The sequence below is a fragment of the Rattus norvegicus genome, chromosome 3 (assembly GCF_021556685.1).
Source record: "Rattus norvegicus strain SHRSP/BbbUtx chromosome 3, alternate assembly SHRSP_T2T, whole genome shotgun sequence".
Taxonomy (NCBI): Eukaryota; Metazoa; Chordata; class Mammalia; order Rodentia; family Muridae; genus Rattus; species Rattus norvegicus.
Genome location: NC_141536.1, coordinates 2,542,628 through 2,567,192, shown reverse-complemented (window position 1 = coordinate 2,567,192; position 24,565 = coordinate 2,542,628). Strand labels below are relative to the sequence as shown.

The window sequence follows — 24,565 nt, the reverse complement described above, 5'->3', positions numbered from 1 at the left end:
TGTGTGTGTGTGTGTCTGTCTGTCTGTCTGTCTGTCTGTCTCTCTGTCTGTGTCTTCATGCCTATGTGTTCAAGAGGAAGACAGAGAAAGTAAATAGTATCCTCTTTTATGTTTTTCTACACAATTTTTCAATTCAAAGCCTTTCACTAATACTGATGCTATCTTGCTGTGCACAAGCTCCAGAAATTCTTTCTCTGTCATCATAGCACTGGGGTATAGCTGTATACAACCATGACTGTTTTAAAGTGCGGGCACAGAAATTTGAATTCTCTTCTTTCTGCAGCAAGTTCTTTCCCACACTAGGTTATCTCTTATCGTCACTTCTGAGTAATTCTGAAGACTGCTGTTTTCACTCTCTGTAAATTTGGTAAATTATATTTACAGTCAGGATTCGGAATTTCTATGGTCTGATAATAAAACCTGCCCCATGTCATCTAAGAGCTTTTAGAATGTGGCCATTGCTATTTACTTTTCATAATTTCAAATGTCTCCTCCTAAACAGAAATCAATGTGTTTTGATAATCATAATTTAGAATGTTTCCAACTGATTTGAAATGTTACTTCAAGTTGTGAATTCATTTCCTTTTTTGTATCATGATATGATTTGGGCTTCTGGAAATAGTAAGTTCAAGCAGAAATAAAAGTTTAGACATACTGTATCTACACAGCTAAGGCTTAAGCAGCCAACAAGCATTTCTCTAACTGACATGTTTACAAAGGTGTCCTGTGAAAAAATAAACTAAAAAGTCAGATATTTTGCTAGTTCAACACTCTGGGTACAAGTAGTTGAAATGACTGCTCTTCTCTGCCAGACTGAGCATTTTGCTTTCCTCCCGATGCACTGCAGTGTCAGCAATCAATGTTGTCTCTTTTCTCTTGATCCATCTGACTAACTCCAGATACCTGATCTAACTGAAGCAGTGATTTGAAATATTGCTGCATTCACTGGCCATTTCAGTATAGAAAGAAATGGAATAGATATCTAAAAGGACAAGACTCAAACTGAGCAACGCATATGCTAGCTAATGCTGCAAGGTATCATGCTGATCAACATAGTTGGTTTCTGACAGACCTGTGTTTCATCTGTGGATGTCTGAAAGATATAACACTGTGAAAATCTACATATTTTTAGAGATGTAACATTCCTCCTCTGTTCACTGTGAGGATAAAATTAAATTGATCATGCAATAGTCTTAGTGGGAACTATGTCAAACTAATAACCATACATGATAGCAATTGTTATTGTTGCTTATCTAAAACCTAATAGAATACATATTCTATTGAACTCCACATGACTTTTCCTCTTCTTCCTCTTCCTCCTCCTTCTTCATTCTTCCTCCACCTCCCTCCTTCCATCCTCCTCTTCTTCCTCTCTCTCTCTCTCTCTCTCTCTCACACACACACACACACACACACACATGCAAACACACACACATTATATGAAAGGAAGATAGATAGAGTCATCAAAGATGAAGTTCTAAATAGATATCATATGTCACCATGTAAAACATTCGGCCAGGAATGCCTTGCATATTCTTAAATCATTGATGAAAGACAATATCATAGATCACCCCTCCCATCACAGGCCATTCTTCTGGGTATTATTTACCCTCTATAACATGATAATAAATGTTTAGTGCTGAGGATAACATACAATGTCAAACATGGAGAAGTAGCTAAAGCCCAGATAAATGTTTCATTCCTATTGACTAGTGCTTATGATGCTGGAAGGGAAAAAATATTTAGATATAATCCTATAATCTATAACAGTCAATTAGTTAAAAAATGTACTCACTTAATATTGGTATAAATGTGTGAATAAACAACCTCTTTTCTTTTACATTGTATTTGAGCCACACTCTGTGAGACAGAATTCATATCTGACACTGATAAAGTAGCCACAAACCTGAGAATATATATATATGTATATATGTATATATATGTACATGTATAAATATGTATATATATCTATATGTATATACATGTGTGTGTTTGTGTGTGTATTTTCACATACATTTAGAGAAAAGCAATAATTTTATTATTCTAAAGGAACATAGCAATAATGTGAATGGCTCCTGCTAATGTACTGTTGTTATACGTGTAGATCAGTGCCATGTTCAGCCTCCGTAAGAGAAGCTTTCTTTCAGTTGAAGGGAACTAATATAGAGTTTGGATAGTGATGGAATTTTGAACTCACTATCATAAGTGAGATTTTTTTTTATCATACCCCTTACCTAAAATGTCAGGCATCTGTATGGAAGAGGAGGCAGAAAGAATGAAAGAGTCAGAGGTAGGTGATGACTTCAAAGAAACCATATTTTCAAAACACAATCATACAGATACACATATGAAGTCATAGGAAGTCTGACAGCTTGCACAAGTTCTGTGCAAGCTCAAACCAGATTAAAAAGCTAGCACTGAGAAGGAAACATATATACAAAGTCTCATCCCCAGCAAGAAGGCGTTGGTGATTGAAACTTGCTGACAAAGCAAAAACTGATTTTCTCCAAAGCAGTATCATGGTATACCAATTTCACTCACTAGAAAGGGGAAAAAAAAACATGCCCTGGAGTGTTGGGCAGCACATTATTGACTCTACAATTCTTTGTGTGTCTCTGTGTATACCTTGTCTCATTTTTTTTGTTTGGGTATTATTTTGTCTTATTACTTTTGTGTTTTTTTTAGTTGATTTTTGGGTAGGCTTTATATTCTTAAGAAAGGGAAAGATAGGGGCTGGGGATTTAGCTCAGTGGTAGAGCGCTTACCTAGGAAGCGCAAGGCCCTGGGTTCGGTCCCCAGCTCCGAAAAAAAAAGAACCAAAAAAAAAAAAAAAAAAAAAAGAAAGGGAAAGATAGAGTTCTAGAAAAAGCATAAGCACGGATTTGTAGATAGGTTTGGAGTATTTGTGTAGATTTCAATGAGAAGAAAAAATATAGCCAAAATGTATTTTCTGTAATTTTATTTTTTAATTAAAGAAGTAAAACTTTAAATAGATAAATAACACATAAGGTAGGAAAGAAATGAAGAAGACTTTGGATGGCAACCTCTAGTTTCTACAGTCACCTATACCTAAAGGAATGCACACTAAGTAAACACTAAATTTCTACAAATAACAGTGGATAATAAAAAGACTACACTCACAAAAATAAAAAAAATTAGGGATTATCAAGTAACATAGAGAAAGTATCATTGTATTGCCATAAAAATTTACTTAAAAATATGATTGTTTAATCTTGTATGTTTTAGAAAAGTTGGAAGGCATAAAAGGTTTGACCTTTCATGCCTTTTTTGGTTTTAGAAAAGAGTTTAATTTAAAAAACATGTCTATCTGCAGCATGGTCTTTATACTGGAAGCACAAATTCTTATTTTATTCTTTTCATGGCTATTTATACACATCACGGTGATTAATTTTGTTGTCAACTTGAAAGGATCTAAAATCACCTAGGAGACAAACTTCAGGAAATATCTGTAATGTGGGTTCTGAATTTAATTGAATAATGGGGAAAGACTCCACCTATGTATAGGCAACATCAGCATTCACCTCTTTCTGCTTGCTGACAATAGAGGATGGGTTACTAGCTGTGTATTATTACTTCTCCTGTGCACTGTATCATGAACTCTAATCTCAAATAAGCCATTTATTTGTTAAGTAGTCTTTTTCAGATATTTTGGCATAAGAACAGGCAAAGGAAAAAAGATATTTCATCTGTAATTTGTCATAATTATACAGGTAGGATGTTAGAAAGAAACATGGTCCTTTGTCCTCACGTCCAATGATAGTGGCAAGCTGGATCCTTAGATAATCCCAATTTGGTCCTATCAAATATTCCTTGGCCCTAAGGTAAAAACTATCTTTAGTCCATTTCTAGATTATATTTGATATTAAAAACTATATTGGACCTGCAGATAAGTTTACATACATCTATTTCTTGCCCTTGTTTTTATCTTCTCTGTAAAGTATGGCATGGGTATGTCTGAATATATGTTTCCTCTTTATGTGATAGAATCTTTAAATAGAAGAACCTAGCTTTATGATAACATATACTGCTCTTCTTTTTTTAATCTTTATTAACTTGAGTACTTCTTATTTACATTTCGATTGTTACTCCCCTTCCTGGTTTCTGGGTCCAAATCCCCCTAACTCCTCCCCTCCCCTTCTCTATGGGCTTCCCCTCCCCATCCTCTCCCCATTACCAGCCTCTCCCCAACAATCAAGTTCACTGGGGTTTCAGTCTTGGCAGCACTAAGGGCTTCCCCTGCCACTGGTGCTCTTATTAGGCTATTCATTGCTACCTATGAGGTTGGAGCCCAGGGTCAATTCATGTATAGTCTTTGGGTAATGGCTTAGTCTCTGGAAGCTCTGGTTTGTTGGCATTGTTGTACATATGGGGTCTCGAGCCCCTTCAAGCTCTTCCAGTCCTTTTTCTGATTCCTTCAACAGGGGTCCTGTTCTCAGTTCAGTGGTTTGCTGCTGGCATTCGCCTATGTATTTGCTGTATTCTGGCTGTGTCTCTCAGGAGAGATCTACATCCGGTTCCTGTTGGCCTCCACTTCTTTTCATCATCCATCTTATCTAATTGGGAGACTGTATATGTATGGGCCACATATGGAGCAGGCTCTGAATTTGGTGTTCCTTCTGCCTCTGTTCTAATCTTTGCCTCCCTATTCCCTGCCAAGGGTATCCTTGTTCCCCTTTTAAGGAAGAAGTGAAGCATTCGCATTTAGGTCATCCTTCTTGAGTTTCATGTGTTCTGCGCATCTAGGGTAATTCAAACATTTGGGCTAATATCCACTTACCAATGATTGCATACCATGTGTCTTTTGCTGTGATTGGGTTACCTCACTCATGATGATATTCTCCAGTTCCATCCATTTTCCTATGAATTTCATAAAGTCATTTTTTTGATAGCTGAGTAATATTCCATTGTGTAGATGTATCACATTTTCTGTATCCATTCCTCTGTTGAAGGGCATCTGGGTTCTTTCCAGCTTATGGTTATTATAAATAAGGCTGCTATGAACATAGTGGAGCATGTGTCTTTGTTATACGTTGGGGCATCTTTTGGGTATATGCCCAAGAGAGTTATACCTGGGTCCTCAGGTAGTTCAATGTCCAATTTTCTGAGAAACCTTCAGACTGATTTCCAGAATGGTTGTACCAGTCTGCAATCCCACCAAGAATGGAGGGGTGCTCCTCTTTCTCCATATCTTAGCCAGCATTTCCTCTCACCTGAGTTTTTGATCTTAGGCATTCTGACTGGTGTGAGGTGAAATCTCAGGGTTGTTTTGATTTGCATTTCCCTTATGACTAATGATGTTGAACATTTCTTTAGGTGTTTCTCAGCCATTTGGCATTCCTCAGCTGTGAATTCTTTGTTTAGCTCTGAACCCCATTTTTTCTTTTTTTCTTTTTTTCGGAGCTGAGGACCGAATCCAGGGTCTTGCACTTACTAGGCAAGCGCTCTACCACTGAGCTAAATCCCCACACTTGAACCCCTTCTTTTAATAGGGTTATTTGTTTCCCTGCAGTCTAACTTCTTGAGTTCTTTGTATATTTTGGATATAAGCCCTCTATCAGTTGTAGGATTAGTAAAGATCTTTTCCCAATCTGTTGGTTGTTGTTTTGTCCTAACAACAGTGTCCTTTGCCTGACAGAAACTTTGGAGTTTTATGAGATTCCCTTTGTCAATTCTTGATCTTAGAGCATAAGCCATTGGTGTTTTGTTCAGGAAATTTTTTTTCATTGCCCATGTGTTTGAGATTCTGCCCTAGTTATTCTTCTATTAGTTTGAGTGTATCTGGTTTGATGTGGAGGTCCTTGATCCACTTGGACTTAAGATTTTGTGATAGCCATGGATCGATATGCATTCTTCTACATGTTGACCTCCAGTTGAACCAGCACCATTTGCTGAAAATGCTATCTTTTTTCCTTGGATGGTTTTGGCTCCTTTGTCAAAAATCTAGTGCCCATAGGTGTGTGGGTTAATTTCTGGGTCTTCAATTCTGTTCCATTGGTCTATCTGTCTGTCTTTGTACCAATACCATGCAGTTTTTATCACTATTGCTCTGTAATACTGCTTGAGTTCAGGGATAGTGATTCCCCCTGAAGTCCTTTTATTGTTGAGGATAGTTTTAGCTATCCTGGCTTATTTGTTATTCCAGATGAATTTGCAAATTGTTCTGTCTAACTCTTTGAAGAAATGGATTGGTATTTTGATGGGAATTGCATTGAATCTGTAGATCGCTTTTGGAAAAATGTCCATTTTTACTATATTAATCCTGCCAATCCATGAGCATGGGAGGTCTTTCCATCTTCTGAGGTCTTCTTCAATTTCTTTCTTCAGAGTCTTGAAATTCTTATTGTACAGATCTTTTACTTGCTTGGTTAAAGTCACACCGAGGTACTTTACATTATTTGGGTCTATTATGAAGGGTGTCGTTTCCCTAATTTCTTTCTCAGTTTGTTTCTCTTTTGTGTAGAGGAAGGCTGCTGATTTATTTTAGATAATTTTATACCCAGCCACTTTGCTGAAGTTGTTTATCAGCTTTAGTAGTTCTCTGGTGGAACTTTTGGGATCACTTAAATATACTATCATGTCATCTGCAAATAGTGATATTTTGACCTCTTCTTTTCCGATCTGTATCCCCTTGATCTCCTTTTGTTGTCTGATTGCTCTGGCTAGAACTTCAAGAACTATATTGAATAAGTAGGGAGAGAGTGGGCAGCCTTGTCTAGTCCCTGATTTTAGTGGGATTGCTTCAAGTTTCTCTCCATTTTGTTTAATGTTAGCAACTGGTTTGCTGTATATGGCTTTTACTATGTTTAGGTATGGGCCTTGAATTCCTATTCTTTCCAGGACTTTTATCACGACGGGGTGTTGAATTTTGTCAAATGCTTTCTCAGCATCTAATGAAATGATCATGTGGTTTTGTTCTTTCAGTTTGTTTATATAATGGATCACGTTAATGGTTTTCGTATATTAAACATCCCTGCATGCCTGGGATGAAGCCTACTTGATCATGGTGGATGATTGTTTTGATGTGCTCTTGGATTCGGTTTGCCAGAATTTTATTGAGTATTTTTGCGTCGATATTCATAAGGGAAATTGGTCTGAAGTTCTCTTTCTTTGTTGGGTCTTTGTGTGGTTTAGGTATAAGAGTAATTGTGGCTTCATAGAAGGAATTCAGTAGTGCTTCATCTTTTTCAATTTTGTGGAATAGTTTGGATAGTATTTGTATGAGGTCTTCTATGAAGGTCTGATAGAATTCTGCACTCTATCTGGACCTGGGCTCTTTTTGGTCTGGACCCGGGCACTTTTTGGTTGGGAGATCTTTAATGACTGCTTCTATTTCCTTAGGAGTTATGGGGATTTTTAACTGGTTTATCTGTTCCTGATTTCACTTCGGTACCTGGTATCTGTCTAGGAAATTGTCCATTTCCTGCAGATTTTCAAGTTTTGTTGAATATAGGCTTTTATAGTAAGATCTGATGATTTTTTGAATTTCCTCTGATTCTGTAGTTATGTCTCCCTTTTCCTTTCGGATTTTGTTAATTTGGACATACTCTCTGTGTCCTCTCGTTAGTCTGGCTAAGGGTTTATCTATCTTGTTGATTTTCTCAAAGAACCAACTTTTGGTTCTGTTGATTCTTTCTCTGGTCCTTTTTGTTTCTACTTGGTTGATTTCAGCTTAGAGTTTGATTATTTCCTGCCTTCTACTCCCCCTGATGTATTTGCTTCTTTTTGTTCTAGAGCTTTTAGGTGTGCTGTCAAGATGGTGACATATGCTCTTTCCTGTTTCTTTCTGCAGGCACTCAGAGCTATGAGTTTTCCTCTTAGCACAGTTTTCATTGTGTCCCATAAGTTTGGGTATGTTGTACCTTCATTTTCATTAAATTCCAAGAAGTCTTCAATTTCTGTCTTTATTTCTTCCTTGACCAGGTTATCGTTGAGTAGAGCATTGTTCTTCCCTTATTGTGGGCGTTCTTCCCTTATTGTTATTGAAGACGAGCTTTAGCCTGTGGTGTTCTGATAGCACACATGGGATTATTTCTATCTTTCTGTACCTGTTGAGGCCCGTTCTTTGACCAATTATAAGGTCAATTTTGGAGAAAGTACCATGAGGAGCTGAAAAGTATGTATATCCTTTTGCTTTAGGATAGAATGTTCTATAAATATCTTTTAAGTCCATTTGGTTCATGACTTCTCTTAGTCTGTCTACGTCTCTGTTTAATTTCTGTTTCCATGATCTGTCCATTGATGAGAGCGGGGTGTTGAAATCTACTCCTATTATTTTGTGAGGTGACATGTGTGTTTTGAGCTTTAGTAAGGTTTCTTTTACATATGTAGGTGCCCTTGTATTTGGGGCATAGATATTTAGGATTGAGAGTTCATCTTGGTGGATTTTTCCTTTGATGAATATGAAGTGTCCTTCCTTATCTTTATTGATGACTGTTAGTTGAAAATTGATTTTATTTGATATTAGAATGGCTACTCCAGCTTGCTTCTTCCGACCATTTGCTTGGAAAGTTGTTTTCCAGCCTTTCACTCTGAGGTAGTGTCTGTCTTTGTCTCTGAGGTGTGTTTCCTGTAGGCAGCACAATGCAGGGTCCTTGTTGAGTATCCAGTTTGTTAATCTATGTCTTTTTATTGGGGAGTTGAGGGCATTGATGGAGAGAGATATTAAGCAATAGTGATTATTGCTTCCTGTTATATTCATATTTGGATATGAGGTTATGTTTGTTTGCTTTTTTTCTCCTTGTTTTGTTGCCAAGACGATTAGTTTCTTGCTTCTTCTAGGGTGTAGCTTGCCTCCTTATGTTGGGCTTTACCATTTATTATCCTTTGTAGCGCTGGATTTGTAGAAAGATATTGTGTAAATTTGGTTTTGCCATGGAATATCTTGGTTTCTCCATCTATGTTAATTGAAAGTTTTGCAGGATACAGTAACCTGGGCTGGCATTTGTGTTCTCTTAGGGTCAGTATGACATCTGTCCAGGATCTTCTGGCTTTCATATTCTCTGTCGAAAATTCTGGTGTGATTCTGACAGGTCTGCCTTTACATGTTACTTGACATTTTTCCCTTACTGCTTTTAATATTCTTTTTTTATTTTGTGCATTTGGTGTTTTGTCTATTATGTGACGGGAGGAATTTCTTTTCTGGTCCAATCTATTTGGAGTTCTGTAGACTTCTTGTATGCTTATGGGTATCTCTTTCTTTAGGTTAGGTAAGTTTTCTTCTATGATTTTGTTGAAGATATTTACTGGCCCTTTGAGCTGGGAGTCTTCACTCTCTTCTACACGTATTATCCTTAGGTTTGATCTTCTCATTGAGTCCTGGATTTCCTGTATGTTTTGGACCAGTAGCTTTTTCCGCTTTACATCATCTTGGAGAGTTGAGTCAATGATTTCTACGGAATCTTCTGCTCCTGAGATTCTCTCTTCTCTCTCTTGTATTCTGTTGGTGAAGCTTGTATCTACGGCTCCTTGTCTCTTCTTTTGGTTTCCTATATCCAGGGTTGTTTCCATGTGTTCTTTCTCGATTGCTTCTATTTCCATTTTTAATTCCTTCAACTGTTGGATTGTGTTTTCCTGGAATTCTTTCAGGGACTTCTGTGATTCCTCTCTGTAGGCTTCTACTTGTTTATTTATGTTTTCTTGTGTTTCTCTAAGGGAGTTCTTCATGTCTTTCTTGAAGTCCTCCAGCATCATGATCAAATATGATTTTGAAACTAGATCTTGCTTTTCTGGTGTGTTTGGATATTCCGTGTTCGCTTTGGTGGGAGAATTGGGCTCCGTTGATGCCATGTAGTCTTGGTTTCTGTTGCTTGGGTTCCTGCGCTTGCCTCTCGCCATCAGATTGTCTCTAGTGTTACTTTGTTCTGCTATTTCTGACAGTGGCTAGACTGTCCTATAAGCCTGTGTTTCAGGAGTGCTGTAGACCTCTTTTCCTGTTTTCTTTCAGCCAGTTATGGGAACAGAGTGTTCTGCTTTTGGGCGTGTAGTTTTTCCTATCTACAGGTCTTCAGCAGTTCCTGTGGGCCTGTGTCATGAGTTCACCAGACAGGTCGCTTGGAGCAGGAAGGTTTGTCTTACCTGTGGTCCCGAGGCTCAAGTTTGCTCGTGGGGTGTTGCTTATGAGCTCTCTGTGGGGGCAGCAACCAGGAAGATCTGTGCCGCCTTTTCCACGATCTTCAGTGCACCAGGGTTCCAGATGGCATTGGGTGTTTTCCTCTGGAATCAGTAATGTGGGCAGAGTGTAGTCTCTTCTGATTTCCCTGGCTCATTACCATCCCAGAGGTGCTGAAAGTACACAGTAAGCTCCTTGGGTTAGATGAAGATGCTTTAAAATACAATTCATAATAGGACCATAAAGGAACAGAAGAAAGGTTTGGAAAAAAAAAAAGAAGAGCTCTTTTTCTGCTCTCCTCTCTCTGTGTCCACGCCTCCACCCCCTTTCCCCATGGCAACTTCCCTGGCTTTGGTCCTTGGGGCCAGTGAACTTGCCCACCAGAAGGCATCTTCCCAATAAACCTGCCTTTAATATAAAAAAAAGAGAAATACTTAAAGAAGTAATTGGTGATAGATTTTAAAAATTAAGATTGATACTAGCTACACAACTTAAAAATTCATAAAATATTGAAAGGATAAATAGATCTGGAAATTAAAAAGTAAAACATAAATCAGAAATCCATCAGCTACATCTCTACTCAAAACAACAAGCCTGTCAAAAACATAAACACATACTTGTGCCATATTTGAATTACTAAGAAGAAAAGATTTTGAAGGCAACCAGAGAAATAATAGCAACATTAATGCAGAAAGTGAAAATAAAAATTATAGTCTTTGTCATACCAGAACTTGTAGCAGCTTGAAGGTATCTTTAACATGGCCTACATGAAGAAAGAAACTACTAATCCATACTTCTACACAGAAAGTAAAGTAAAGAAAATAAAGACTTGTGCAGGCAAACAAATGTTGAGTACATGTCATTTGTGTACTCAATTCTTTCAGTGGATCAACTTCGTGAAAAATTTTTTCAGGCAGAAAAACCTATGATACCAGAGAGAAACCGGGATCTATATTGTGCAAAAAATATATGAAGAACAAAGTTAGGAAGGAAAGTTGAGAATTTATTATGCTAAGGTCTTCATAGAACATATAATTTGATGATAGATTCTGATTCATTAAAAGTGTACAGTGTTGTGCTGGAGAGATGGCTCAGGGGTTAAGAGCACTGACTGCTCTTCCAGAGGACGTGGGTTCAATTCCCAGCAACCACATGGTGGCTCACAACCATCTGTAATGGGCTCTGATGTCCTCTTCTGGTGTGTCTGAAGACAGCTGCAATGTACTGATATAAATAAAACAAAGAAAGAAATCTTTTAAAAAAAAGTGTACACTGTAAACACCAGGATTACTATAAGTATTAAGATTAATTGTGATGCTCTTTCATATGAACACAACATGCCCTCCAGGTCAAGGAAGACCTGAAATTTTAGAATCATGTGGTCCTTTACTGCACAGACAAACCCTGGAGTCTCCTGGGAAGTCAGAGCAGAGCTGCCCCTGAATAGAGTAGGCCTGGTCTTGGAGGACATGTGGTACTGTAGAGCTGGGCTGTGACGTCTTATGCTTAAGCTCCACCCAGGGTGGAAGACGTTACTTCCTGGCTGCCTTTAGATCAAGAACTCTCAGCTCTTTCTCCATCACCGTGTCTTCCTGCAGCTGCCGTGCTTCCTGCTAAGATGATGATAGACTGAACATTCAGCTTCAATGAAATGTTCACCTTTGTAAGAATTGTCTTGGTCGTGGATCTCTTCACAGCAATGAAACTCTAACTAAGGCAGTGGTTCTTGGTGGCTTGAAGTCTAATGTAGGGAAATTCATTAAATGTTAACAAAATGCTTTTCAAAGAGAATAGCGAGGAATGAGTAATAATTCAACCATAATGATGAAGTGAATAATAAAAATGTCCAATTTATAACTAGAAATGCCACAGATTTTAATATTAAACACATAAAAATACATTAATAGTGAATTGTTTAAACACACCAATTAAAAGACAGAAAGTATTCAACCGGTTAAAAAGCAATATTAAACTTTCTACTGTCTACAAGAATGCTTATGGTGCATACCTTAAACAATAGAATTCTGAAGTCGCTATACTAATGTCGGACCAAGTATAGCTCAGAAGATAAAATTATGAAGAATGATGTTTCTTGGGAGGAAAAGGATACTTACTAAGAATATCTAGCAATCCAAAAAGTATATGCATGGAATGTGAGAGTTTCTAGGGAGGTGGAATAAAGCCTCAAAAAGATTCCAGGTGGTGGTGGCTCACGCCTTTAATCCCACCACTTGGGAGGCAGAGGCAAGAGGATCTCTGTGAATTCCAGGCAAGCCTGGTCTACAGAGAGAGTTCCAGGATAGCCAGGATTACACAGAGAAACCCTGTCTCAACAAACAACAAACAAACAAAAGAAAAAGCTTAGAACAAAAAACAGAAGAAAATGTGGAAACCTACAAATGTAAATTTGGGACTCCATTTTTGAGCTGTGCATGGTGGTTTTCATGGCTGTCATCCCATCATTCAGGAGTCAGAGGCAAGATGATTAGATGTTTGACCCCAGGCCACCCTCATTCCCAACTGTACAGCCCCAGGTTTATGTGTAGCTGAGCCTTCAGGTTCCAGCTAAGACTAGAAAATGGACACTTTTGGGTCTAAACCTCGATTGCCATATTCTGCCAGGTGTCTGCTGAGACATTTATCCAATTGGGTTTGTCTCAGACCTTGCATGGACAGCTACACCAAGCTAACCCTAACCCTAACCCTAACCCTAACCCTAACCCTAACCCTAACCCTAACCCTAAAACACTAACCCTAACCCTGTGATGCCTTCCAGATACCAAGTGGGTCACTATTACTTGAGAAGGTTTGGCTATCAGGGCCACCAAGCGAGGTCCGTTGCTTTTGTTTTTTCTAACCCATGACAGAGATGGCTGCCAGCCATGTGGCTGCCCTTAAGTCAGTGAAGCTATGACTCCTCCTTCTTTATACCATAGTCAAGATGGCAACAAGCCATGAGTTGTTTAAACCATTCCTCCTGCCAGCCTGGGTGTAGCTGTCCGTGTAAGGTCTGAGACACTTAGAAGATTTGATCAGGTTCATTTTCTCTACCAATTAAAGAATTAAAAGCCTAGAAAATCTTGACAGCCTTTGGTAGAAGAACAGTCTATAAAACCTTTGTTTTAAGCTGCCCAGCTTTTGTCAAAGGTCACCAAATTAGAGGGATAGAAGAGATGGCTCAGTGGTGAAATGATTTTTATTCAAGTATGAGGACCTGAGTTCAAACACCCAGAACCCACCTGAAAACTAGGCACGGTGCCGATGTGTTTGTAACCTCAGTACTGTGGAATGTGAGGGAGACAGAGAGATCCCAGAGCTGGCTGGACACCAGTCTGACACAGTCAAGAAGGTGTATACATGTGTGAGTGTGCATGAGTTTGTGTGAGATCATGTGTATGTGTGTGTTTGTGTGTGTGTGTGTGTGTGTGTGTGTGTGTGTGTGTGTGTGTGTGTGATGTAGGATGAATTTGGGTATAGAAGCAAATGGGTATGGCCTCTCTGGATTTGATGAGGAAAACAGTAATCATTCTGCACATTCTGAGTTTTAAGTGTCTAAGATAAAATGAGAAGCTCTGTGACTTTTACAAGAGCAGGGAACATGGCTGCCAGGAGCAGAAAACACAGTTGCCAAGACACCTGCCTGAAAGGTCAAATGGCCTAACAGTAGGGAGTACTATATTTCTGCGGTGTCCACAAAATGAGAGCTCCTAGGAAAGCTTTAGAGCTTCTGTGTACGTGCAGCCAGCAATGTAGAAAGAGTTGTATACACATCTGAGCCACAACATCCAGGATAATGGCATAGTTTAACCACCCAGGCATATTTTGACAACCCAAGCATTTTTATGGGACAGACCTTGAGTTTATTCAAATGTGAGTGCATAGCACCCTCTATTAAGTCATCTCACCCCTACTTAGCCACAGAGTTCATACAGTCTTCCACATTAAAAATCTGCTTACTGTAAAATGCTTGTAGCACAATTACTGAAAATATGACCATGGTTCCTGTCAGTTACGATCTATTTTTATCTTTTATTTTTTGAAACAGAAATGGATTTCAAGAAGTTGGTGTCATCTATTAAAATGAATTACTAAAAGTGCAATCTGCTATATGCAGAGAGAGGATGGTTAATTTCCTGACATAGTAATTCACAAGCAAGAAAAGGCTTTGTTATTTTTATTCAAAATAAACAATGCACTGGGGGGTTGCCTTCAGGGCCATTTGCCTTATGTGTTCTTTTGTAGCAAAGCTCTTGGGGCAGCTGAAATGCCATGACCCTGATATAGTTACATTCATTGTCTAGATGGCTACTCTCTTCCTGTCAAAGCCCCAGGTGTGCTCTGAGACTCAGGTTAACGATGATTGGTTCCCACCAAACTTGACAATCCCTTGTCAAAACCTGGACTAAGTTTGGCCAATTGAGCCTGGAAGGGATGGATATCTAGAGTAGATACTGTAAGGACGGTTTTATTCACTTAGGTGCATTAAAAAGTTAACAACAGAAAACAGTTTGTCTAAAGCTACCCTTGCCAACCTTGGATGCTGTCCTCTTCGTACATAGCCCTGGACAAAACCCATCCAGAGTCAAGCACAGTGAGAAGACTGAGTCCTGGTTCATAATAAAATTGGGGAGATCAGGGAGTTGCTGCTGGGCCTTGGCCTTTCTTAGGACTCCTAGGGATCTGGGCATGTGTTATACTTTACAGTCATTTAATTGGGGTTATTCTCCTGTTGTATCATTTCACCTGATAACAGAACTCCTTACCTATGGCCCTAGGTGTTCTTGGTAATCAAATTAACAATTGTAATGATGGTAGGAGAACTATTCTACATCAACGGTTAATCCTGAAGTTGGCCAGAAAAACCAGCTCCACCATTTTGAGCCAAATTTAAAGAAATCTTTACATATTAAATATTGACCAAGGGATAGACTTTGCTGAGGACCATTTCCTAGAATTTCCCAGCTGAGAATGGCCTCGAGCCATGTGTTGCAGGGGTTTATAAGGACAAACCTATAGGACAGCTATTTTCCCATGGGACTTTGTTATTTTCTACAAACTACAACTTCCAGCTTTCCAGGAAGTTCACTGGTCCCTGGGCAGGTGAGGCATACAGGTTGATTTTGAGGATTACACAACCTCAATCTGTTGTCCTCATAATCTCTTCACCTCTATCCATTGTTCCTCTAGTAAGCAGTGTGTATTATAAATGAGGTATTGCATATCAAGTAATGGGTATAGACAAAATTTCTACTGCTATGATTCATTACCAGCTTGAGTCCATTCTCAATGTATTTAAATGAAAGCTGTCTCTGTCTCTGTCTCTGTCTCTCTCTCTCTATATATATATATATATGTATGTATGTATAATGATCTATATATGGTATTAAGCTGGTATATTAAACTGACACGATGATTTCTATTTGAATAGAGAAGCATGATTTATTTGGATTTTTTCTGGATTTTCCCATATTTTAAGATTCTACACTAATAGGCTAGTTCAATAATCCATATGTGAACCCTTCTGTTTAGGAAAAAAATGAAATCAGGCTGATTTATTAAGGCAGCCTATTTCGGTAAGTTCAACTTCTCATTCCCACAAGACTCTGTGGCCTGAGTTGGGGTCTAGTTCTCTCAACCATAACGCTTGGTGACCTTCCAGATCTGGCAAAAATGTTTTAAACATCTATGACTTACAAAGCACCAAGAGGGCACTGCCCTTTAGGAAAAACCAACAATCCTTTGAGGAAGGTAGAAGAAAGAACATCTGGAATTTGAGAAGGACGGTGTTACTGGAATTTCCAAACCCAATAAGCCAATATAAAAAACACACAATTGTTAGAATCATAAGCTATATGCCTAGATTGGTCAGATACAACACAATACTAATTTATTCCCCAGCTATAAGACACCCTTCGTACTTGCGGTTTCTCCTGGCCACACGTTTCTGATCCACCCTGCTTCCTCCTCCTGCTGTCCTCTCTCCTTCCCCTCTTGTCCTCTCCTCCTCTCTTCCCCCACTATTGAACCTACAATCCCACCTTTCCCCAATCACAGACTCTAGCCTTTATTGTCCAGTTAAAATGGGGAGAAGGTTCACCTGAGATCACCTAGGTACTTGATGGACTCCTGGCCTTGGGCAGCCCACTCAGGGAGCAGAATTAACATTAGAATGCAAACAGCTTCAGGCCAACATACAGCAGGAGGACTGAACAAAAAAGGAGTGTTGGGTAGGAGAGTTGGGAAGAGCTCAGTGGATTGGCAATTACTGAATGCAAGAGAATGGGAGACATCACAGGATGTCCTGGGGCTTAGAGGATAGAGAATCCAGAGAAGAAAGAAGGAATGAGCCAGTGAAGAATGCCAGCTCCTGTGGGCTCCTTGTAGGCACTGGGCAGACAGAGGAGGCAGCCCCATGTGGGTGGAAAATATCAACAGAGAACAGAAAAGCTCCTTACAGATGGCTTGAAGGGCCTTGAACGGCACAGCAAACACTTGGGATTTCTATCTGTAAGTCATTCTGAGTTTGGGAGCACCATGATTTGTTCTGTCTTTCCTAGGAGAGGTTCTGGGAATAGAAGGAAATCAGAAAAATAAAGTAATTAATTAAATTAAGAATTTAAAATAATCGGAGAAGGAAAGAAAGTTAAGTGTAGCCTATTATATAAAGGAAAAGCAATCACTGATACAGAAAAGAGAATCTGTTTGAATGAAAAGGTTGCCACACACTCATGTGGTATGGAAAGCCTACATATCTACAGCTTGGGAGGCTAAGGTAGAAGAGTGGAGAGTTTGAGACCAGCCTGAGCTACATACGGAGAACTTGTCTCAAAGAAAAAAAAAACAGAAAAGAGAAAAAGGAGACAAGAGAGGGAAGAAAAAAGATGGGAGGGAAGGGGACTGTTTTCAAGTGGGGGTAGCACTTAAAAATTAATGTTTGAAATTAATTGTAAACAATGCCAAAGAAAGGGTAAGAACATAAAAGCTAAATAAAGATTGGGGATTTGAACATAAAAGAAGTGATTTGGCTTGTGTTTGACCTCACATATTTCTTATTAGAGGCTGGCTCTGCTGTATTTTACAAGCACCAGTAACTAGTGCTTGTAAAATACAGAATATATTTTGCAAAGCAAAATGCTTTTCTTTAATGCTTCTGACTCATAAACGTAATTCTAGGGAACACATAATTTGACTGTTCTATTAGTTCCTTATTGGGGAAGGTGTTCTTTGTAATAAAAAGGCATTTGTCTCATGCTATCTTAAATTTATTTTTCTTTTTGGGTTCAGAATATACGGTTTGATTAGAAAGTTGAAGATAGAATGCTCTTTTAATTTAAATAAAAAATAGGTGACAGAAGATAGTAGTAAGAAAAATATAGTTACAGAGAAATATCATCTTCCACTTTAGCAGGACAGCTAATAGAAGGAGTAGAGCTAGAAATAAGGAACTGGGGACAAAGGGTATTGCCCGACTTCTACAGGACCATGTGGGCCTTGGTCTTTGTGTTCATAAAACTGCCACCTACACATCATTATAGAATGCTTTGCAGATGGTGCATGGCAGATGCATATTTCCTCTTCAGGAACCTAACAGAGATTGTCTGTCATTATAAAAAGTCACATAAATTTTCAGCACAGAAACACCAGAAATACTAAGTCAGGATGCCAGGTTAGGTGTTTGCTGAGGTCCACAGATGTCCATTCCCCGACATCAATCTTCTTGCTGTGTTCTCAGGATAGAAGGAATGTCTCTTTTCTGAGGACAGAGCCACCCTCATGAGTACTCCATGAGGCTACATACTTGTAACTTGGAAATCTGCCAAAGGTGCAAAATCACATCACCCTGTGGTCCCTCGAAAACTATCCTCCACAATAATAGAACTTCTGGGGGAATCACCATCCATGAATTCAAACAGTATTACAGAGCAATAGTGATAAAAAATGTATGGTATTGGTACAGAGACAGAGAGGTAGATCAATGCAATAGAATTGAAGATCCAAAAAAGAACCCACACACCTATGGTCACTTAATGTTTGACAAAATATACAAAGAACTCAAGAAGTTAGACTCCAGAGAGCCAAATAACCCTATTAAATAAGGGGGTACAGAGCTAAACAAAGAATTCTCAGCTGAGGAATATGGAAAGTCTGAGAAGCACCTAAAGAAATGTTCAGCATCCTTAGTCATCAGGGAACTGTAAATCAAAACAACCCTGAGATTCCACCTCACACCAGTTAGAATGGCTAAGATAAAAAAAACTCAGATGACAACAGATGCTAGCGGGGATGTGGAGAAAGAGGAACACTCCTCCATTGTTGGTGGGACTGGAGACTGGTGCAACCACTCTGGAAATCAGTCTGAAGGTTCCTCAGAAAGTTATACATAGTAATACCTGAGGACCCAGCTATACCTCTCCTGGGCATATACCCAAAAGATGCTCCAACAAATAGCAAAGACACATGCTCCACTATGTTCATAGCAGCCTTATTTATAATAGCCAGAAGCTGGAAAGAACCCAGATGCCCTTCAACAGAGGAATGGATACAGAAAATGTGGTACATCTACACAATGGATTATTACTCAGCTATCAAAAACAATGACATCATTAAATTCATAGGCAAATGGATGGAACTAGAAAATATCATCCTGAGTGAGGTAACCACACACACACACACACACACACACACACACAACCACACATGGTGTGCTCTCACTGGTAAATGGGTATTAGCCCAAAAGCTGAATTATCCAAGATATAATCCGCAGACCACATGAAGCTCAAGAAGAAGGACCAATGCTTCAGTCCTCTTTAAAAGGGGGAACAAAAATACTCATAGGTGGGGATATGGAGACAAAGTTTTGAGCAGAGACTGAAGGAACAGCCATTCTGAGCCCGCCACACCTGGGGATCCAGCCCATATATATACAGCCACCAAAATTAGACAATATTGATGAAGCTACAAGATGGATGCTGACAGGAGCCTGATATAGCTGTCTCCTAAGAGGCTCAGCCAGAGCATGACAAATACGGAGGCAAATGCTAGCAGCCAACTACTGAACTGAGAGAATGGGGTCCCCATTGGAAGAACTAGAGAAAGAACTGAAGGAGTCAAAGGGGTTTACAACCTCCTAAGAACAACAATACCAACCAACCATAGCTCCCAGGGACTAAACCACTACACAAAACACTTTGGACAGACCTATGGCTCAAGCTGCATATGTAGCAGAGGATGGCCTTTTTGGGCACTAATGGGAGGAGAAGCCCTTGGTCCTGCCAAGGCTGAACCAGGGTAGTGGAACATCAGGGTGGGGAGGCAGGAAGAGGGGTTGGTTGCGGAAGGCGAACACCCTTACAGAAGAAGGGGAGGAGGATGGAATAGGGGGCTTATCTCTGGGAAACCAGGAAAGGGAATAAATAACATTTGAAATGTAAATAAAAAATCCAATAAAAAATGTATCCACTACAACTTTACTAAGCATTAGACATGCAAAAGCAGCTTCACAAACCATGAATGAAATATTAGTTGTTATTGAATGTCTTCACAACTGTTTAAGTTTTGAAAGCAAATATTGTTTTACCCTGTAATTATAGGATGGATTCATTAAGAAACATTATCAAAGGCTGGAGAAATGGCTCAGGGGTTAGGAGCACTGACTTCTCCTTCAGAGGTCCTCAGTTCAGTTCCCACACACATGGTGGCTCACAATCATCTCTAATGTGATCCAGTACTCTCTTCTGGTGTGTCTGAAGACAACAGTGTACTACTATGCATGAAATCTTTAAAAGTTGTTCTTAAAAAAAAAAGCATTATCAAACCTATTCTCAAAGCTATTTGGTGTGTAATAATGGACTTGGTGCAGTTCTTTATGTTCAGAAACACCATAACCCTGAATTTTAAAAGAAAAAAAACTGCACTAAAAGTTTTGCCACTGGTAAGTAACTGAGCTGATATGCAGCATAGAATTTCCCCTCTGTCCTCTGAAGTTTTGCTGGGATAAAATATCTAAATGCATTATTGTACTTTAGTACAGCCCGATATGATTCAGAAGCTTTTGGGCCCCACTGTTTCTAGGGGAAGTGAAATACAGGAAACATCAGAAAACAACATGCTGGGTTTCTCTCTTGTTGTTGTGAGCTTCTTTGTTTTGTTTTGTTTTTATTGTCAACCTTACACAAGTGAGGCTCATCTTCAAAGAGGACTTCTTAATTGAGAAAAGACCTCCATCAGACTGGCCTGTGTGCAAATATATTGGGCATTTTCTTGATTAATTGTGGATGTGAGAAAGCCCAATGAATTGTGGGCAATGTGACCCCTGGGTCCTGGGTCATCTGAAAAAACAAGCTGAGCCAATCATCGGGAGCAGCATTCCTTGGTGGTCTCTGCTATAATTCCTGCTTCCAGGTTCCTGCTTGCCAGAGTTACTGCCCTGATTTCCCTTCTTGATAAACTATAAGTTGTGAAACAGAATAAATAAAACCCTCGAGTTGGTGTTGATCTTTGTGTTTACCACAGCATAGAAAACAAATTACAACAAACAGTAAAAATCATTTAGGGAAGGTCACAGGCTTGAAGAATATACAATAATTCGGGACAACATGCATTTGCTCTGCAAACTTGGTGGGCAATATTGTGTCCAGTCTTTGAGAACCTCCCACCTGAGTGATGGCTCCATTATTACATCTGATGCAAATCTGACAGAGGCAAAACGAAAGGGACACCTGTTGCACTGTGCATGTCTTCTAGCTCTTAATTGCTAAATCACAACCTGTATTTCTTTTTTAACAGCATCTATTGTTTGTGATAGTCCTTACCATGTAATGTGATAAAACTTTAAAACAGGTATTCCTTTCTTTACTAAGAGAAGCAGTTATGGTGCTGAAGAGATGGCTCAGTGGTTAAGAGTACAGACTGCCATTGTAGAGGATCGAGACCTGAGTCCCAGCACCCACATTGGAAGGTTCACAGCTGCTTCTAACTCCAGCTCCAGGGGACCAGACACTTCTAGTTTCTGAGGGGCCTCCACACTCCCACACACATACTAAAAATAAATAAATAATTAAAAAAAGAAAAAGCAGTTGTCAGATTGCTTTAGTATTATATTTTACATGAATTTGTTTTTAAAAACAGATAAAAAGATGGGTTTAATATTAGCAAAGTTCAGAGTTAAAAAGACCAAATAAAAGGGTATCATTGAAATCAACCCAAAATGCTAATTGCTAGAGTTGTCTTAGTCTCAATCTCTCATTATTCCTTATGTTGTGGGGGGAAAAAGTTTACCAGTGAACACTTACTGTTGTCCCCTATCCTGCACAGGCTCTCTAATGACACTAACACCAGGGATAGAAATAGTGACTAATATTTGCTTATTTAGTATCCATTAAGAGACAGGGCCTGCACAGTTTTACATGTTTCACCCTTAATTTTGTAGTAATCCTGAAAGGTATGTGCTATTTAGTCAGTTTTGCAGATGAAGGTTCTAGGACGCTGTCTAGCGCTCCAGTGGTCTGGGACTCAGAGCTGGAATCTGAGTTGCTCAATATCGAATGCTAAGTGTTGTGTTGTTCACTGCTTATCCTGTCTTGAGGCGGCTCGCCATCCTGGGAGTAATAAACTGATGTTTGTTACATGAAATGTTAGTGGAAATCTCTAAAGAAGCACTGACTATATTTTCTTATGAATTTGAACATCTCTCCACAGCCAAAGATGGCACAGACATTTAGTGAATAAAGAAATCATTGCATGTTGCAGGCCACCACCAGTGCAGCCAAGGGTTTCACACACACTTGCCTTAGTGACAAACCTTAAAAAAGAAAGAAAAGACATTTGAGGACAAAGGAAGCATCTAATGCTGACTTCTTGTGAAAGTATGTGTGATTAATCAACCCAAACAGATAGGCATAAAATTTCATTCTGTAAAGTTTTATAAAGGAAAGTAAACTAAGTACTGCCTGGGAGTTAGTGCTGTGCAGAGCACTCAGGCTTCTCTATGATTCTGCCTTCTTCTCAGCACCTCACAGCCAACAGCTGCCTCCATTACACTAAGTCACTCAAAGGAGTTTTCTTTGAGATTTCAACAGATACCTCAGAAAGACCTCGTTTGGGCTGGAGAGATGGCTCAGTGGTGAGGAGCACTGGCTGCTCTTCCAGAGATCCTGAATTCAATTCCCAGCAACCACATGGTGGCTCACAACCATCTGTAATGGGATCTGATGCCCTCTTCTGGTGTGTCTGAACACAGCTACAGTGTATTCATATACATAAAATAAATAACTAAATCTTAAAAAAAAAAGACCTCACTTTATGGTGAGGGAAGACCTTTTATTTATCATTCTTGTAAAATATACATAATACAAAAACTGTCATTTTTATCTAAGTTGACAGTTGAGTGGCATTAGGTACATTTACAGTATTGTGGGATTATGATTCCCATCCATCACCACAATTCTTTTACCATTTCAAACTGAAAATCTATATGTCATAAATACCAGCTCTTCACTTCTCCCTCTCATTGCCCTTGGCAACCACCACACTGTTTTCCATTGCTTCCAATTTGTTATCTTTAGGCTCCTTGTACAAATATCATATAATATTTGTCTCTTGGCAACTGGGTTATTTCTTTTTGTGTAAATTCCCTGGGGCATCTATGTTCTGGCATGTGCCACAGTTTTTAGTCTGAATTATGTTCCATTTGTATATAGTGTGTTTGCATACATCTCTTGACCAAATGTTGACCTCAGGTAATATCTACCTTGTTTTTGAAGCTGGGCCTGTCACTTGAGATCAATAATTTAGGCTAAGCTGTCTTATCAATTAATCCCAGGGCTCCACCTAAGCAGAGCTGGGCTTACTGATAGAACATCATATGCCTGACTGGTGTTTTGCAGTTTTGTCACATTTGTGTGTATGATTGTGTGTGTTTCTAAAGCCAGCTTGGATCTATAGTAAAATTTTCAAAAATGTCTTAATACTTATTATACAGAATATTGGGATTTATTAGTGTTATCATGCATTATGTAATGTGTTGAGACATAGAGATGCAGCTCCCAGGCAGGGTCAAGTAAGGACTGGTGACAGGTGGAAGTAGGGGCTGGAATGTCGCCCTTGAGAAGAAAATGTTTTTCTCACTTGGCTTTAAACTATGTTTTGTTGTGTCCTGTTTCTGTGGAAGTGGTTCTCATGTTCTCTTTGTAATGGTGAGTATATTTTGATAATAAGAAGAGGGGTGATTTGTTATGTGAATTTTTGAGAAGCCTTTGTTTAGTCTTATTTCTTTGTTTAGTCTTGCCTTAGTTGTTCCTGGTATCATGGGAACAATGATCTTACGGTATCTTACCAAAATGGAAATTGAAGTAATGCACATTCATATCTATATAAGGATTAATAAAGCTTGCAACTGTGTGTAGTTGCTTCTGACGTTGGTTTGGATCCCTGTGTCCTGGATGTTTGCGACTGTACCCAGGCCCCCCAATGCACTAGATGTTGACAGTAATGTATTTTGACAATATTCCCCCACAATTTCACTTGGTGTTGCATTGATTCTGTAGATAGATTTTGGAAGTATGGCCATCCCATGAGCATGCAAAGTCTTTCCCTCTTCTAGTGTCCTTTTTAATTTCTTTATTCAGTATCTAATGTTTTCATTACAGAGGTCTTTCACTTCCTTGGTCAGGTTTAGTTCAAGAGATTTGGGGTGGGGGCTTGGATTTTTAAATTGTAATGAATGGGATTATTTCCCAGATCTCTCAATAAAATTTTATTGGTTGATAAGGCTACTACTGCTTGCCATATATATTATGGTGAGATGTGTTTCTTATATTCTGAGTTTCTTGGCATGATTGATGTTGGCTTTGTCAAAAGCCTTACATGTCTATCAAAATGTTATGATTTCTATTCTATCAAAAAAAGAGATTTGTGAAATTTATAAAATGTATTGACATATTGAGCCAGCACTAATCTCTGGAATAAACCAACTTGATCATGGTTATTTTTGGATATATTATTGAAGAGTTTGCAGTTATCTTTAAAGAAATTTTGTATACATTTATATTGGAGATTGGTGGGGTTTTTTTTTTGTTGTTTGTTTGTTTGTTTCTGGTTTTAGTATCAGGATAATCCTAGCTTCATAGTTTGGTAATGTGCCCTTCCTTTGCTATTTAATAGAATTGTTTGAGAAGCATTTGTGTTAGTATTTCATTGAAGGTCTGGCAATTTTTTTTATTTGGTAGATATTTGATCACTACTTCACTCACTGCTTTTTACAAAGCTGTTCAATTTTTTTTTATATCTTCATGATTTACTTTTGGTAAGTCATATACATTCAGAAGTCTATTTACTTTATTTTAGAGTTTTCCAATTCATTGAGATAAATGATTTTTAACTTGATAATTTTTGAGAATTTTGTGAATACTATATATCATTTTCATCCCTCCCTTTCCC

The 24,565-nt window shown here is 38.8% G+C and overlaps 1 pseudogene; it reads right to left on the bottom strand.

Moving 5' to 3' along the window:
* LOC148006397 (polyubiquitin-B-like) overlaps positions 1 to 24,565 on the bottom strand; it is a 674,037-nt pseudogene that overhangs the window by 464,399 nt on the left and 185,073 nt on the right.